This window comes from Ostrinia furnacalis, unplaced genomic scaffold, assembly GCF_004193835.3.
Source record: "Ostrinia furnacalis isolate ACB-3 unplaced genomic scaffold, ASM419383v2 OfSCF1653, whole genome shotgun sequence".
Lineage (NCBI taxonomy): Eukaryota > Metazoa > Arthropoda > Insecta > Lepidoptera > Crambidae > Ostrinia > Ostrinia furnacalis.
The window spans coordinates 257,133-274,369 of NW_021131892.1; the positions used below are offsets into that span (position 1 = coordinate 257,133).

At 35.3% G+C, this 17,237-nt stretch overlaps 1 protein-coding gene across 1 annotated transcript in view; it reads left to right on the forward strand.

The window, feature by feature from the left end:
* Positions 1–2,578: 2,578 nt before the first annotated feature.
* The window catches only part of LOC114353346 (uncharacterized), a 36,000-nt gene continuing 21,341 nt past the window's right edge, over positions 2,579–17,237 (forward strand). The window contains exon 1 of the mRNA XM_028305312.1: positions 2,579–2,872. The gene's annotated coding sequence lies outside the window, so the exon portion shown is untranslated. The remainder of the gene's footprint in view (positions 2,873–17,237) is intronic.

A 17,237-nucleotide genomic window follows, 5' to 3' on the forward strand; every position in this document is an offset into this window, starting at 1 on the left:
TTTGATTAATTGGTGTAGTAAATAGTGATATCCAACTAATAATCACAGACATGTATGAATCCATTCATTTAATTTTGGCTGTCATATCGATCGTGTCAATATACATGCATAACCATGGACCAGGTTCATGTGCATAACATTTAAAAATGCACCGGTCGGTTGATATTTTTTCGACCATAGCTGTTTGACATAGTCTTTTACATCTTCATTTTGCTCTTATTAGTAAACCGCTAGACAAAGTGCTATTATGTCATTAAACGATCGACATTAAATAAAGCCATTTCTTTTCAATTATGGCCAATCAACACGGCGTTACACCTTCATAATCTTTCGTAATCTTCCGGTTTGTCTGAAATGAGTTATTCATTACCCTTCGTTGAACAGTTTATGCAACCAATAAGCACATGTTATTGGTTTACGCAATAGGTTTTTACTCTACGGTTACCATACAATTTTGTTTTTAAATATTAAGGTTACTAGGTAAGCGCCTGAATCATCCGTCCCAAATAGGTTTGTTTAATGTTACGTATCTGCTCATTATTTACTTCCGTATCCGTAATATAAAGTGCCTGAGTGTAGATTTAATAAAAGGCTCTGCTCTGAAAAAAGGGACATTACTTATATTTAGATCTTCAATAAGACCCCGCTTCTATCAATCTTCGTGGCATTGCAATAGAATAGAAGATGGTAGTTAAATAAACTATTATGTGTTGTTAAATGTTTTTCTATGTATTTCACAACCTAATTCAGACAAAAACATTCTGTAAATGGGTGAATATCCCAAACACGTTTTTTACGCGGCGGAGCTGAGAATCGATGGGAGAAATGTAACTAGAGCGACCATTTTTTTTCTGTATATAGTTTATACAGCGTTTTACACGATAGCAAAGTCTTCAGGACAATAGGTAGTTATTTTATATACTAAAAAAATTTTCAAAGACCCAAAATCTAATAGCGGTGGCGCGTCCTAACTCTATTTCTACTCATAAATTGTGTTATTCCTTCTTTCTCGGGGATTCTAGTAATTTAAAAATAGTATAGCCATAAAATACATTAAATAAGACTTCTAAATGATATGAAAGAAATGTGATATTTCATATTTTAAGTGTTTTAAATAGCCTTTCAAAACTGTCCCACGAAAAAAAGCAATTACAGTGGCTCAATTTCGACACTCTCTTACTTCTCCAAATAAGCTTTGAGAGACGTAGAGTTCTTCTGCCCTGCATCACTCAACTGTGTCCTCCTGATCGGGCTATAAAGACTTGCGACTTGTGGTATTGTTTTTCCAGCAGACCCGTAAATATTAGTATCAGCGGCACAGGAATACAAAATTTTTCAATTTCGCTGGCAAGTGTATGAGTGAAAGCTACTTACTTAGATGCTAAACGATTCTTTAACATGATTAAAGTTTGGTGTTTTGTTGTATCTGCATACAGAAATTATTGATCAGAATTATAGTTTTCTTTATAATTTGAATTTTGTAACAGTTTTTCAATTCCGGTGGCGCAATTTCGGTGGCTCCGGTGGCGAATCTATTGCCGGAATTGGTCTTATTGGCTCTGGAGCATTGTACTGTCTTTGTGATGACTCTAGAATAACGGGGCTGTTGGCGGCTAGAGCCAGAAAGTTTTGGATTTGTTCTCTATGGAGGGATTTTGCCGTTATCACCATGCTTAGCAGGCTGGTTGGTAGTTCCAGTATGGTAGTATAATACCCGGAAAGATGCTGCAACCCACCCTCCAGTATTTTGATTCCTTAGTCGGCTATTATGACTCACGTGGGAAGATTTGATGCTTTTTTAGGGTCACAACACAGGCCTGAATATTGTTTTTAATTATAAACATCTTTACTGGATAATAATACTTAATTGATTACAAATAAATAAGTAATTTGAGACAATCATCCGTAACATTCTGAAGTCCACTGTATAAATAAATTTCGGTGGATTGGTTCTTAATTCCGGTGGCTCAAATACAATTTCGGTGGCTCTTGATAATTTCAAATTAACATATCTCGAGAAGTATTAATAATATTTTGATCTCTACCATATCATTGAATAATACAAGTTATTTACTATTATTTCTGCCACAAAAAAGTTTTGGAAAGTGGAAATTAAAATTCGCCACCGGAATTAGGCAAAAAACGAGTTTGTTGATATTCACCCAAATAATATGACAGTTTCACAATCAAGAAGATGAATGTCATGACAAAGCTGAGTACTTAGCACTCATAATAGAATGTGATACTGTACGAGTACCTACTTCCTACCTTACGTCACATTATTCACAGGCAGCTCATTATAATAAATTAGTATTGTGATGATGTTTACTTTGATAATTTTAATAGAGCTTGAAGTGGTCTGAATAGAGCCTCTTCTGTAAGCGTTTCGGACGAATTAGCATCATCATTGTGGTAAGCAAAAGCAAACGCAACTCTATTATGTGATCTTTTTCTCAGATAGTCTACGTTACGTTTGGCGGCCAATGGGTAGAGCGGAAGCTTTGGTTAAGTCTCGTTTATTAACAAAAACTGTCTTGCTGCGAACAATATCAGCACTGAGAGCATTGATGTAACCGGCTGATGTGGGGGCACTTTTCTCTTTAGTTTCTCCAAGTGCGCGCGCGCAGTCGATGTTGCTCCGTCGGGAAACGTACGCGTCTCTACGTTTCAACACCGCGTTCGTGATTCCGCATTACATACCGCTGTGAACGTAAATAAAAACTTTTGTTTTCACCCTAACAAGAAAAAATAAATCAAACCCATTTTGTGTATGTGCAATTGGCAGTTAATAGAAAGTTCCTTGGTTACTGTTGCCTGGTTGAACAAACTACAGGCTCGCATTCACGAGTGCACCGAAGGCGTTGGAATAACTGTAAGGTTCACTTTGTATTAATAATTAATTAGCTCATTAATTATTTATTCGTTTACGACTAACATTGTTCTCGTAATTGTAGCTCTTATAAACATTTCACTTGCTTTAGGAGTGTGGTTTGGGTGTACAAATAAACGGTACAAGGTGCCGTATTGTTTCAACCGCAACAGCTGCACGCTTTTCAATTCCTGTAGTTACTGCCTTAAGTGAATGCACTATACTACCTTAAGTGAATGCATGGCGTGCTTGGAAAAACTACGGGTACATACTACGGGTACCGCCAATTAGTATTAGTTACACATATTTTTGAGATAATGTATAAACAAAATACCTACCAACCATAGATTTTAACAGCTGTAAGTAATTCCGGTTATTCGATGTTTTATTTAAAGACTAGCGGCCGCCCGCGACTTCGTACGCGTGGATCCCGTTTTACCCCCTTCATCGATATGTATCTTACGCGGCTTAGATTTTTTCATACAATTTTTTTTTCCGCTAACTCCCGTTCCGGTGGGAACTTTGCAATATCCTGTTGTAACTAAGCTTTAAGTTTACTAAGGTACCTGCATGCCAAATTTCAAGCGTCTATATTACGCGGTTTAGATTTTTTCATACAAATGTTTTTTCCCGCTAACTCCCGTTCCCGTGAGAATTTTGCAATATCCTGTTGTAACTAAGCTTTAAATTTACTAAGGTACCTGCATGCCAAATGGCAATGCCAGATTTTGTATGGAAAGTGGCGTCTTTTTTTTTTCGCGCGGCCATCGACCAAACTTTGTTTTTTTATTACAAAATAGTGTAATAAACCAAACTTACTATGGCATGTATACCTCTAAACTCAGTCTGAACTGAGTTACGAGCATTAGAAGTTTGATGATTTTCATACAAGATTTGCTTTTTGTGCGCAAGTTTTGTAAGAAATTGCAACAAAATATTGCGCTATTTTTTTATTGCGCTGATTCTGCTCCATACTGATGTCTGGAGCACAGACAGACAGACAGACAGACAGACAGACAGACAGACAGACAGACAAAAATTTTACTGATTGCATTTTTGGCATCAGTATCGATCACTAATCACCCCCTGATAGTTATTTTGAAAATATATTTCATGTACAGAATTGACCTCTCTACAGATTTATTATAAGTATAGATTAAAAATTATTTACCTATGTAGTAAATCGCATCGACAACTGACAATCGAATTATACTTTCATAAGCAACATCCAAAGCACTACTAATATGGAAAAACATTCCCGATATAATCAAATGTGACAGATCTAATAAATAATACATACTTACCTAGTTATAAGAAATAAAAGTTAGTAACTAATGTGTGATTGTGTTTATACCTATTATCTAGATATATAATTTTATGTAGACGTGTAATAAAAGTTATGAGGATGGACGTGTATGTTTGTTACTCCTCACACCTTGCTCATAAAGACTACGTTGACTGCAAAACAATTTTCACGCGTACGGAAATAAGATAAGCTGAAAACAGTCTAGAAGTGTGTCCACTCTCCTTCATGACGATTGGTCAAAAGAGAAATGCAGGTTATGGCGTAAGAGAGCTGATCTTCCCTGCCCTTTTGTCCCCGTTTTTAAGGAAGCACCAGCCTAGAGAGATACACTGTAACCTTGGAAATGGAAAGCAATCTCGGATTACCGCGATCATAATCAGTCAACACCTCATCAAGCTGTCGAGGGCCCATTTAACCTACAACAAAATGATAAATTCCCTGTAAATGTATCTTTATGACATAAGGTTTTGTGTTAAGTTTAAATGTATCGACATAAATCAATAAATGTGCCACCCAAACAGGCGATGAGAAAAGAAGAAAGGTATGGCAACCGTTGCTGTGAGCACCACCACACCAAACTGCAGTTCTTAGTAGACCCCTATCCTGTCCCACACTGCAGGCCCACTACATTTGACCTGGATTGACCTAACGAAATTAAGCTTGAAGTTTCCAAAATTTCTACTTGTTAAACTTGTCAACTGGACTAACAACTCCTGCAAAACCTTACTTTCTAAACGTAACCAAATCGCAACTTGACTGATTCGGCACTTGTTTGATTTAATTAGGTAGAACACGACACGCGAATCAAAATAATATTAAATAACTTCGTAAGTAACAACTTTATGGTATAATGTTGATGTGTATTAATATGACAATAAAGTTTAATTAATTTCATATTTTCATACGATTATATGATTGTTCAAATTACCTAAATTGCCGCAATAATAAAGATTATCCGCAATTACTCGTTATATGTAATTAGCACATTATATTGTTTTATGCATTAATTGATGTAGAAAAAGTAAAGTTAGTGATATCGTGTCTTAAGCGAAGTTCCCATGTGATTGTTATTATTTCTCTCGAGTAAAAAGTTGTGTTCTTTTCACGCCACGTGTTATCTACGAAATCTCTTCGCCTCAGCTTGGCGTGATTAGCTCAGATATATCAGTCGGCAGGCACACTTACGGAATGCGAACTTCATTGCTTTCAGCGAAAAAAGCGTCAATTTCTTTAGAAAAACGTCGTGGGACCAATTATTTTGAAACCGATAGGACAATCACTTTATAAACAATCGCCTACTTAGTTGCCAAAGCTGCGAGCTGCGACCCCAATTTCTTTCGTGACCAATGCAGTTGAGACAATCACTAATTTACTTCGGATTTTGTTCCCACGACACGACATATAAATGTCCTATGCGTAAAAAACTTGAACAGGCTTTGATTTTTCTCGAATGTTCAGTAATCAGACTTTTAATAGGCCTTGTTTCCAAGGTATTGCTTATTGTCTTTAAACAAAAAGACACATTCGCAACCCCGTTATGCTATAATAATGTTTTTATTATATTTTTTATGGAACATTAATTTTCTCAATTCGCTAATTGTAAAACTAATTGAGAACTACTTATTAACTATTATGTGGCCTAAAAGACATAGGTAAACATTATGAGAATTTGATATGATAGCTTAATAGAAAAGAAGTTTAGGGTTTCTGAACTTAGATTCCTGAATGCTGAGGTCCACTTCAATGTTTATCTAACGAAAGCCTGAAATAAATGAGTATGCAAATAAAAGTTTTTACCAAAACATCTTGTTTTTAGTTTCCTACCTACAACAGTGCTTGCCTTGCTCACAGATAATTTGATGTGTAAAAATGCATCCCCTGAAAAACTAATAGTTTGTTCCTTCCGTCTTATTGAGTCGTCTCCCATTGTTCATCTTTCGACATCGCTCTAAATGTACAAAATACCGTAGGACTATTTCATTTTCAACACTTCCGTTAATTGTCTGAGGCGCGGAGGAAACGAACGCTTTTTATAGCGCATTGTTTAGCTCAGAAATTGCAAATTGGAATGGACCACTGAAATGCAACATTTTGAGCCTACATTCAAACAACTGGGTGCTTGTAAAATGTGTGCGCCATTTGCATTTTCCACGATGTTTTTCATAAGTGCCTTATAAATAACTATTTTTTTTTTCTTTCTTAATATTAAAATATTTCCTAATGATATAAATATTTATGTAAACCTAATACAATACTTACAAGGCTGCAAGTGTTGCAATGCGAAACAGCTGAAAGGCCTTAGAAAGAGGCATAGAACAATTGAAATGCGCAACATAGAACAATCGCGGTGTTAGTAGCAGGCGCGGGCGCAGGCGGTGTCGAAACGCTGCTAGTGCTGCCACACGTGATATATTTATTAATCAGGCCGAACATTTACGAAAGCAGTGGCCGAGGTAACGGTCGATGGGTCCACTGTGCCCCTTCGATACATCAATTATGGTAATACCAATCAAAACGAACTCACACCCACCCACAACAAGAATTTGTGTCAATTTTAAGAGTACCCATACTTGTTATTTGTTACTGTTAAATTATCCGTAAGCTCTTAACGATGCCAGTATTTGTGCGTACGCTCTATTTAGTAAATAAAAATTAATAAGCCCACCGGAGCAACCAAATAATTATAATTGATAGCTTAGTGTATCCGGAAAATCTAATAATGTTTGACTGCAACAATTAACAAACTTTTTTATAGTCGCTTGGACAGTTAGTTAATAACGAGACTCGCACTGTCTTATCAATTTAGGCTCCATATACTCGTAGTTTAAAAAACGTTGCTAAAATGCGAAAAGTCGAACTTCCTATACTGTGGAATGACAGAATGCAACTTTTTCCGACATATTTTATTGTTGTCGTTACATTTAATGCGCTACTAATCATTTTGTTATATACGGGTTAAATATATTACAACCGTTAATATAGAACAGATATTATTGGGTACTAGCTTTCTGCCCGCGGCTTCGCGCGCGTGGACTACATTATCTACATAATTTTACGGAACCCTATTTTTTTCCAAAATAAAATTTACCCTATGTTACTCGTGGATAATGCAGCTTTCGAATGGTGAAAGAATTAAAAAAAAATGGTCCAGTAGTTTTTGAGCCTATTTATTACAACCAAACAAACAAAGTTTTCCTCTTTATAATATTAGTGTAGATAATGCTCGTACAACTGTCTGTTTCAACGAGCATAGAGGTTATTATAATGTATAAATGGTCGGATCAGGTACACTGCCTGTCGTTGCGGTAAAATTTACCGATAAACTATAAAAACACCAAGACGGTCAATGGGTCAAGATCGACAAGGGAATACTGTAATTTTAAACGAATACTTATCATTATTTTAAATGATTCGACATTACGATATGGCTGATTGCAGTTCGCTATGATAGAGCGTTCGACTTGGCTATGTTTATTTTAATTATATCTACTTTCATTTATGTAGAACACAAACATTGTAACCCTTTTGGAAAGAGTAAAATTACTTGCCTACTCAGTTCACATGGTTTAATGTATGATAAACACGTATTTATCAAACTACTAGCTGACCCGGCGAACTTTGTTCCGCCTTAATGGCAATAAATAAGCAGATTTTTTTTTAATTTCGAACGGGATAAAAAGTATCCTATGTCCTTCTCCTGGCTCTAAACTACCTCCCTGACAATTTTCAGCTAAATCGGTTCAGCCGTTCTTGAGTTATAAGTGGAGTAACTAACACAACTTTCTTTTATATATATAGATAATCTTGCACAGGAAGTATTTAAAAATGACACAGTTTCAAGTATTTAGAATAAACCGGATAGATTTAGAGCTAGTAGCTAATTTAACTATAATCGAAAAGAAGAAAATTGGTAAAGCGTTAAATTTTTTAATTAAATTCTGGTTGTAAACAATTTAAAAGTACCTAATCGATTAATAATTATAATGCTTCGAAAAATGGTTGAAGGTAAAAACAAACAGTCACATTAATTTAGATTTGCTTGAACTTTTTGTTATGTGATAGTAGAGTTGGTGTGAAATTATTATCTTATAATATTTTACTTTAATTATCCAGTAGTATCTTAGTATAATAACCTACAATATTAATGGTTAAAACTCATTTAGATAAAAATAACTTTAGACGAGTATAGCGGGGGTAATTAATGTCAATGATTAACATTATTAAAACCTTATTGTTATCATTGAACTTGACTAAACGTTACTGACAAGGTAAATTGTCAGCAGACGTTAATTAACAGGCCGTAACTTAATCTTGATTTTATAGATAACTTTAATTCATTCATATAACTAGACTAACCACTTCTTCATTCTAACTCCTGGTTATCACTTCATTTTAGTAATTATGAAAAATTATAGCTGCTTAAATTTTAAAACTTCCATGTTTTTAGGAATTACTGGTACAGCAAGGTCCTGTAAACTGTTCATAAACCACAGCCTGTACTCTCCTTGGCGAATATTTCTTTCTTAAATTAGTTTATTATAAAAAGCACCAACTTAAGCCTTCATTTGTTGGGTTAAATTAAGATGATGTAGAGACCCATTTCACAAGATTTGTATTGCACTAGTAACTAGGAACAAGCTAGATGTGGTGGTAGTTTACTTTCTTTTATTACATCTACTGCTACCTAGGTAATAGCAGGCGTACGTAATAAAAAAAAACTGGAAAAATTACGTTTAGTTCTGTTGCGCTTGCGCATCTCAACTACAAAGTCGAGTGAACCGCACTACAAACTAAATGGGGCCGAAAGAGTAAAATTCGTGTCCATAAACATCATTAAGCTGAATACATTATGTGTTACGAAACAACTTTCTGCGGCTAATAATCGATGACACTTTCTAGCCGTTACTTATGCGAATCTGATATAATATGAATAATATTATCTAGCCTGCTAAAATAACGTGTTACTCAGACAGTTTTATTTCAAAGCAGGAATTAATAAAGTTCAATCTACTGATTTTTTTTCAGCAATGAAACAACACTAAAGGTTCGGACAAACCAACGCGATCACAGCGCGATCAGCCGGCGTGCAGCGATGGCGATCAATGCATTTAGGTCTGGTCTGGTCGCCATCGCTGCACGCCGGCTGATCGCGCTGTGATCGCGTTGGTTTGTCCGAACCCTTACGAGTAAGTTACGAGTATCATGTGCCTACAGCGCACGCCCGTAGCACTCAAGCACTTATCTTAATTTAGATTATTCATATTTATATACCTACCTGAACTTACCTGAATTACGAATGTACAGGAAATAGAGTCTTATAAATTATTATTTTAAACCATTTACGATTTTTTTTATGTTTTCATTTCTTTTTATTAAAAGCAAAATCAAAGTCGGCGTGTTCGTGGATGTGGCCTAGACAAGAAGAGATGGTTTCACTTTTATGTACATGGCTTGGAATGTATCAAGATAAGGATAGTCAATCAATCATGCCTTACACTTGTAGTATTCGTGACTCGTATCTATAGATTGTATGGTCCACGCCTAAAGAAACTGGCCATATTGGCCGTACTAGTATTTAAACAAATGAAGAATAAATACACCGAATTGTATACGAGTATACCAATGTCCCCAATAATCATTACGGTTTTCCGGTACGGTACCAGACAACTTAGGGAGGGCATATTCGCTTGAATTAAAGGGTGAAGAAAATCATCAATCTTGCATAATACTTAGATCAAAACTAAAAAAGTATTGTACACGATGTAATATAATATAATAAGTTTTACTTTAGGTTTTACTTAGTTTTATACACGATAATAAATCATAGATCTATACGTTCAGTTTGGGCAATCAGTGCACAAAAGTAAAAATAGCAAACACGCGAAAATGTATTACAGCTTTGTTGGTAACATTTCTTCCGTAAGCGAAATATTTAGTTTTATTTTTGTAAACTTTTTTAAACTATACCAGTCCTATAAATTATTGAAAATATAATATTTACCTATATGCATTTTGGTTTCGAATAAGTAGATTTGATAGATGGCCGACTAATCGCACATTTTCTCTCATTAAGTATCCTAACGCCATTATGTGTAAATAATACATAAATATACACTAAGTAATATAAATAAAACTGAAAAACCAATCCCTACGACACATCTATAAATTCTCATTTAATTTTATTGATTGACTTGTTATTTGTTACCATGCAATAATAATAATCATTATTGTAATTATACCGGATAAAAATATCCAAACACGATAGATTTTGTATTGGTGTATTGAACAATATACGAGTTTTATTAAGTGAATGTAGATAGACATAGCATACTAGGCTTTTGAGTATTAGATATTGAAGAAAACTTCGGAAAAATAAAATTTTGGAAATTCCGAACTTTATTTATAACGGTATTCCCTTCCAGTCAACCATTGGCTCATACAGGTACAAGTATTCTAATTAGAATACCTTTTATGGATGGTATTTTGGATGATGTTTGACCATGAAAGCTAGAATACATTTAATGTCTTTACACGCGTTGAAGTCTTTTGTATGGAGCGCGTCTGACACACTTTCTTATCTCTACTTGTTTAGTATTCTGTCTCTACATCGGACCGAAATAAACAACCAGAGTAATTAAATTTATTAACACACTTTATAGACTCTCCCTTACTTTAAATTGCGCCACCATTTTCTATTTTGAAACAGTTTTAGCCAGAACGATGTAATTGGACACGCTTATTTTTAAATTAGATTGTATTTGCAAATACTGGGGAAAATTAACGGTTTAATTTGGTTTTTATTGAGTCAGTGATTGTTTTGGTGATAAACTTTTATCATACATTTTTAAATAAACAAAGAATACTTTTATTATTGTTAGTTTGAGTGCCGTATAAAATGATATACCTAATTTTTTGAATGTGGATTAGTTTCAAATTAAATTTAAGTCAAACTTACTTTAACAAACAGAAGCAGTACTCTCAAATTGTATATGTTAGCACAGAATAATAATAAGTACCTACTACGTACAGAAGTTTTACTTCGCGAAGGTATTTAAAAAAATGTATGCTCAATGTCATTAACAATATGGTGTAATTTAGCCTGTCTCAAGAGTCAAGCACCATTTTGTTGACAAACGTCAGTGATCGGCACTGCGCCGAAGCTATAGGGCTGACTTCGGCAAAATGATGTGACGTGAGGTGCCAAACTGCGGAAAATGGCGGAGGAAATACATGATTTAGCATGAATTATCATGAATAATACCTCTCAGTGTCTTGAGGCAACTTAAAAAAGTACATTCTGTGTTTTTATTATTATTTAGGCAGTTAAATACTGCACAGTATTTAGTACACCATTTTCTTTATTTTCTTCCATCATACACAAGAATACGCGTGCGTGAGTCAATGTTCGCTCGTATGTGAGGCCTTGTCGAATAGTATCCTGTAGGTGGGCCATCGTGCGTGTTTTGTTTTCGATGTAAACTCGCGGAGATGAACAGGCCTGATGTTAGGGACAAACCTGTATCATACATTTGTCGCCACAATAGAGGTAGAGGCGAGTGTTATGCTCCGGCGCACTTTCATTGTGCGCGCTCGGGCCGAGCTCGATACCGGCCATTAAGTGGAAATTAAAATTTTCAATCATTTAAATACAACGCAGCCAACGCAGGTAAACACAGTGAGTCCGCACGCATGCGCGAAGTGGGTCACGCTCACATGGACACAGATTATCGCGAAATCGCGACAAATTATTGTAGGTACAGTAAACAGCACATCGGAATACTTAAAAAAAAGCATCTATTACTATAACTTCAGATGCCGCAGTGTTTAGTTTGAAGTGCTGTCGTCTCTACATCAGGGTTTCCCAAACTATGGGTCGCGAGTGAACATTGAGTGGGCCCTGCCTGTAGAACGACACAACACCCTACCGATCCAACCGCTGGGCAGCGGGCGAAATTTCCTATAGGTGGGTCCCGAGTTTTGGAACTTGTAATAGATGAGTCGTACGTAGCCCAGACAACTGTGGGAACCACTGTTCTACATGGTACCACAAAATTAAATATTAAACATTATGATTTTCAAGCTGAAAAGACGTATTTTTCAATTACTCTATTGATCAACTGACTAAATAGAGATGTGCTTAACATTTGAGAAAAATAAATGATTGAATTTCACTCGTACATTTTTACATGTGATTGTGTTGTTTATGTGAATATACTTTAATCCTTTTTTATTAAAAACAGCCATATTATACCTCAAAAACACCCAATTACTTCAAATAGATATGATTTATATCAGACAATCAGTTACACGTGCTCGAACCGTTCTCTTAGTTTAAGTAGTATATTGCTCTAAATAGCTCTGAGTAAAATATACAAGAGTATTATTATTGAGTTGTATCCGCAAATAAACCATAACGTGAACAAGTTTCTTGAATAATTTATTCAAAGTGCTAAATACAAATGGTTTAATCGAAGTGACGTAAACGATATTTGCCGTGCAAGCACGCGGCATATTCTGTTTATCTGTCTTCAGTAATTGTCGATAACGTTGCTTACAGCAAACTCTTGCTGCATACTGAAAGTTTTGAAGAGTTTCAGGAGCTTATAACTTAAAATCTCACTTAACACCAGGCTATTGTGGTCAAATACCTGCCTTGTATGCATAAAAAGAAATTATATGCTCCTAACAGATGACCAATGCTCTCAAATAAATAAATCCTACGTCCTAAGAATATTAAAATGATTATTAAAATAAACAATTTTAACATATTATTATGCTGGCTGCTTCTGTAATTTGTCGTAAAAAGTTTCAGTAAACTAAAACATTTTGTAATGAGACAGGTCTAGTCCTCCCAAACCCGTCTGGTCAGCGTGGAGAGTGTCGGCCATATCCTCCATTTGCCCCAATAATTAAGAGAAGATCGTGTTCCTAGAGTGAAGACTAAAAAATGAACCGATGATGATGATAAAAGCATTATGACTGGTAGGGATTGACCCTGCTCTACCCATCGCTATTATAGCTAAAGATCCATGTAAGTACATGCACCCGTCTCGCTGGCCTTTCTTTTTTCTCGGCGAACCCGGTCAACCTCGTAATTGCGATTTTTGTTAGATTATAATGCCAGTAGAACGTGCTTTATGGCTCGGCATTGCATATTACTGATGAAGGATAAGATTATTTATTGCATATGAAATAGGAGCTTCATTTGCATGCCAATATACGTAGAATAAAGCAATGATGTAACATAATAATATAAATAAACCTTAGGGAAAAGCGAGTAATATTATATTACTCTGGTTTAATATGTATTTCTAAACCTCTCCTCCATTTGCCTCTAGTAAATTGAAGAAGGTCGAGTTACTCCAGAAAATACTTATTTATGTTCAAATTAGTAGAACTATGTTTGTTCCATCGCCGAAGCGGGCTCCGATATAGCACTATGATATTTTTTAGTTAATTGATGGGATAAGTAGAGTGTGTCGGTTCTGTTCAGTAAGCAATTGCAACGCTAAAAAACGTAATCTTGTAATTGGAAAATTCGTTTGAATAAAATAAACAAAATAGGATCTATTACGTAATTACAATCATGTACCTTTAATTAAAGAAAGGGCTTTATAAGTTAATTTTTATGAAAATGAATAAATAAATAAAACTCAAGAAAGGGCTTCTTTAGAACCAGGTTAACGTGACACCAACAATAACGTAATGTTTACACTAGTGTCATGAAATAGCGCTAGAGTATTTGACTTGTAGCTTTGAAAGTCGTTTCAGAATACGCGCCCAAATGTCAAACGTACTTTAATAAAAACAAAACACTGATTATAAAGTCATTGACATCTAAAGTTCAAGACGCACGGTGTCATAAGGCATAATGCCCACTTTCTCTCGCGTTCCACTTGAGCAGAGTCCCCGAGCACGCGGTCGGTCCCGGCTGTCCGAAGGCTTCCCAGCCAACTCGAGGTCGTCGCGAGCATCGAGATGCGCAGTGAAAGTCGACGGACACCGACAATAGCAGACCATAGCAAATTAACTCAAATTCGACTGCCATTTATAACAACTCTCCTTATTCACAACGGAATAAAACCGAGAAAGCGTTGGCAATGCCAGGCTTTATTTAATATTGCTTAATTCTACAAGTATGGCCACTTTCAAAATCAGCATCTTGAAATGTCATTTGATCATGTACGACTCTACGAAAGCGAAATTGATAAATTCGTTCTGAATACGTTCTTGAGGTCCGTCGGAGAAAGTAACACTTCAGGTCATCTTCCTTCATACGAGCTATTATGCTCATACTCGTAAATATCAATATTTTGCAACACAAACATTACCTACACATTACATAATACTGAATGTCTGAAACTGAAATGATTCCAAATGAAACGTTGAAACAGGTTATTAATGGTCTTTTATTTCTATGCACTTAACAGCTAAAATTTCTAGCAATTCTAGGTAACATTGCCAACGAATAAGTAGGATGAAAAAGTAATTAGGGCCACATAAAACGTAAATTGTTGCCTTCATTGTGTGGCAACCGATTTTAAAATTGGTAACAAAAGATTATTTTATGCCTGCTAGCCTACTTACATCTCATTCTAAATTGAAATACTATACTGAATCCGACAAGTGATTCATCTGATAAAAAGTTGTTGTGGTCACCATTCGTAACAAAGGAACACAGTAAACGCGTGGTCGACTCTTCAAAAACTTCTTCACTTAATTATTTAGCTCTATATTGTAACGACCGCCACAAGTAGCACGTGTAAATCGCTATAGATAAGATCGTCATGACGGTTCTGGGATTCTGGGGTTCCAATCCATGGGCATCAGACATGAGTAGTAATGAAAGCATTGTCTGGCGAAGGGTGCTGTCTATGGGTGCTGTAGTGGAAGTCTAATACATCAATAATGGATCTTTCACGGGCTTTTTGTAACGTGTATCGCACACCATTTCAATTTGAGATCGCGATCATTCCACACTCACTAAGTAGGTACCTCTCAAAGCTAGGTATAGACGCCAGCACTGGACTAGGTATACATTTTTATTGCAAAATAGCACATAATACAACGGCACAAGGCATAAATTCAACGTGCTGAAATATTGATTCAAAATTAATCAAGTGTTTCGAAATTTCTAGTTAGAAGTCTAGACCAGCTAAATAGCGTAGAGGCACGAAATACTCAAACTTTTGTTTAAAACTAAGGACAATTTAAAATGCAATTTCTCCGTTGAATATGAAAACTAAAAGAAGATAAATAGCTGTCGTTTGAAAGATGGGAAAAGGTAAAAAAAGGTGTTTATAGAATAGATAAATATTTTAAATAAAGCGCTCTAGAACAAAGGTGGGATTCTGCCACGCGTTACTTAATAAATTTATCATTCCGTGGAATCTAATATCGTAATAATCTTAAATTAAACAAAACTAAAGTATAAACGTTGAATGCGCTATTGTATAACTGCATGCCGTTAGATAACATTACATTTTACGTTCAAATATCATACTTAAGTCAGAGGCATAAAGTAGAGCTTCAATATTGAACTTGATATATGTAAATGACTAACAAAAATATCAGAAAATGGAAGCCTAAAAATAGCCTTGCATAGCGTTGAATGGAACTTTTGCAAATTATTACGTTGTCTAAGCTGAAATGACAACAACAGTGACTCTTTATTTTTATGTTTCTCGGTTTCCAAATCAAGTGTTTCAATCTACTTATATGCTAAAATGGTTAGGCCATTTTAAATGTACAAAATTATACCTAAGTTACATTTAAAATTGTAATTGCTGACTTCCCCCTTACTACCATTACTACGACGACCGTTTCCTGGCAAATGACGACACTGCTTCGGTGCGCTTGCGTGCTCGCACGGACGGATCACATCAGACTATACATTTTCGTTACAAAATCGCCTCTATCACAACTACATAAGATGCCACAGTGTTAAGCTCGATGTGCTGTCGTTGTACCTAAACTGGCAATCACTGGAAATAGTGGAAATGGCGGTGGAATATCTAATGAGCATTACACATGACCAATTGACCATACCGACAAATTGTTGCTAATCAGTTGATTTGCTAGGTAGAGTAGGAACTCTGTTTCAACGGGTGGTGGTATATTTCAGTTCAATTCCTTATGAAAATCGTTATAATAAGTTTTATCCTAAATTACTAAAAGTGCCTACCCAAAGTCATTATTCCACGCAGATGAAGTCACGGGCACAGCTAGTCATTCATAAACCTAAGTAACAGTAGCATTACGCTAAAACGGAACAATTAAAAGTAAGACTTTTTACGGCAACGATTTTCGCGTTAAAAAGTCATATTAATACATGTAACATGTCTTTTTATTTATACCAAGTTGATAAATTATTTTTTAAAGACATTGAAAATTAAAGTAAAAGTGATGTACTCTACAGTGCAATTATAATAAAATATCTTACCTTATTTTAAAATGTATTGTATTTTTACAAATAGATTTTCAACTTTTGTATTTCCGTGTATTAGTACTAAATATTATAAATCTAACGACACTCTAAAATTGTATTCAAAATGGACCCATTTCCAGGGAACTCTAACATTAATCACTCGTGCAACATTCAACACAATATGCAATAAAATCGTAAGTGCTACTAAATTCTATGCAGAATAACCACAAAAAAGCCGTAAAAGTAAATTATGAGTAAAAACAAATGCTATTTTCCAGAACAGAGATACAATACAACTCGTGCCTATGATTCGCGATTTACAGCTTCAGACTCTTGACGTTTTTAATACTTACTTATGTATCTACTCAGAATTCAAAGCTGAAGTGAAATTGCAATATGTGAGTGAATACTCTATACTAATATTTAAAGCTGAAGAGTTTGTTTGTTTCATTGAACGCGCTAATCTCAGGATTTGAAAAATTGTTTTTGTGTTGGATAGCTCGTTTATTGAGAAATGCTTAAGGTTAAATAACATCACCCTACAGCCTATAGGGGCGGAGCAGTAAATAAAAATGTAGCTATTTTCACACGCACGAAGTCGCGGGCACAGCCCGCACAGCTAGTGTTTAACATAA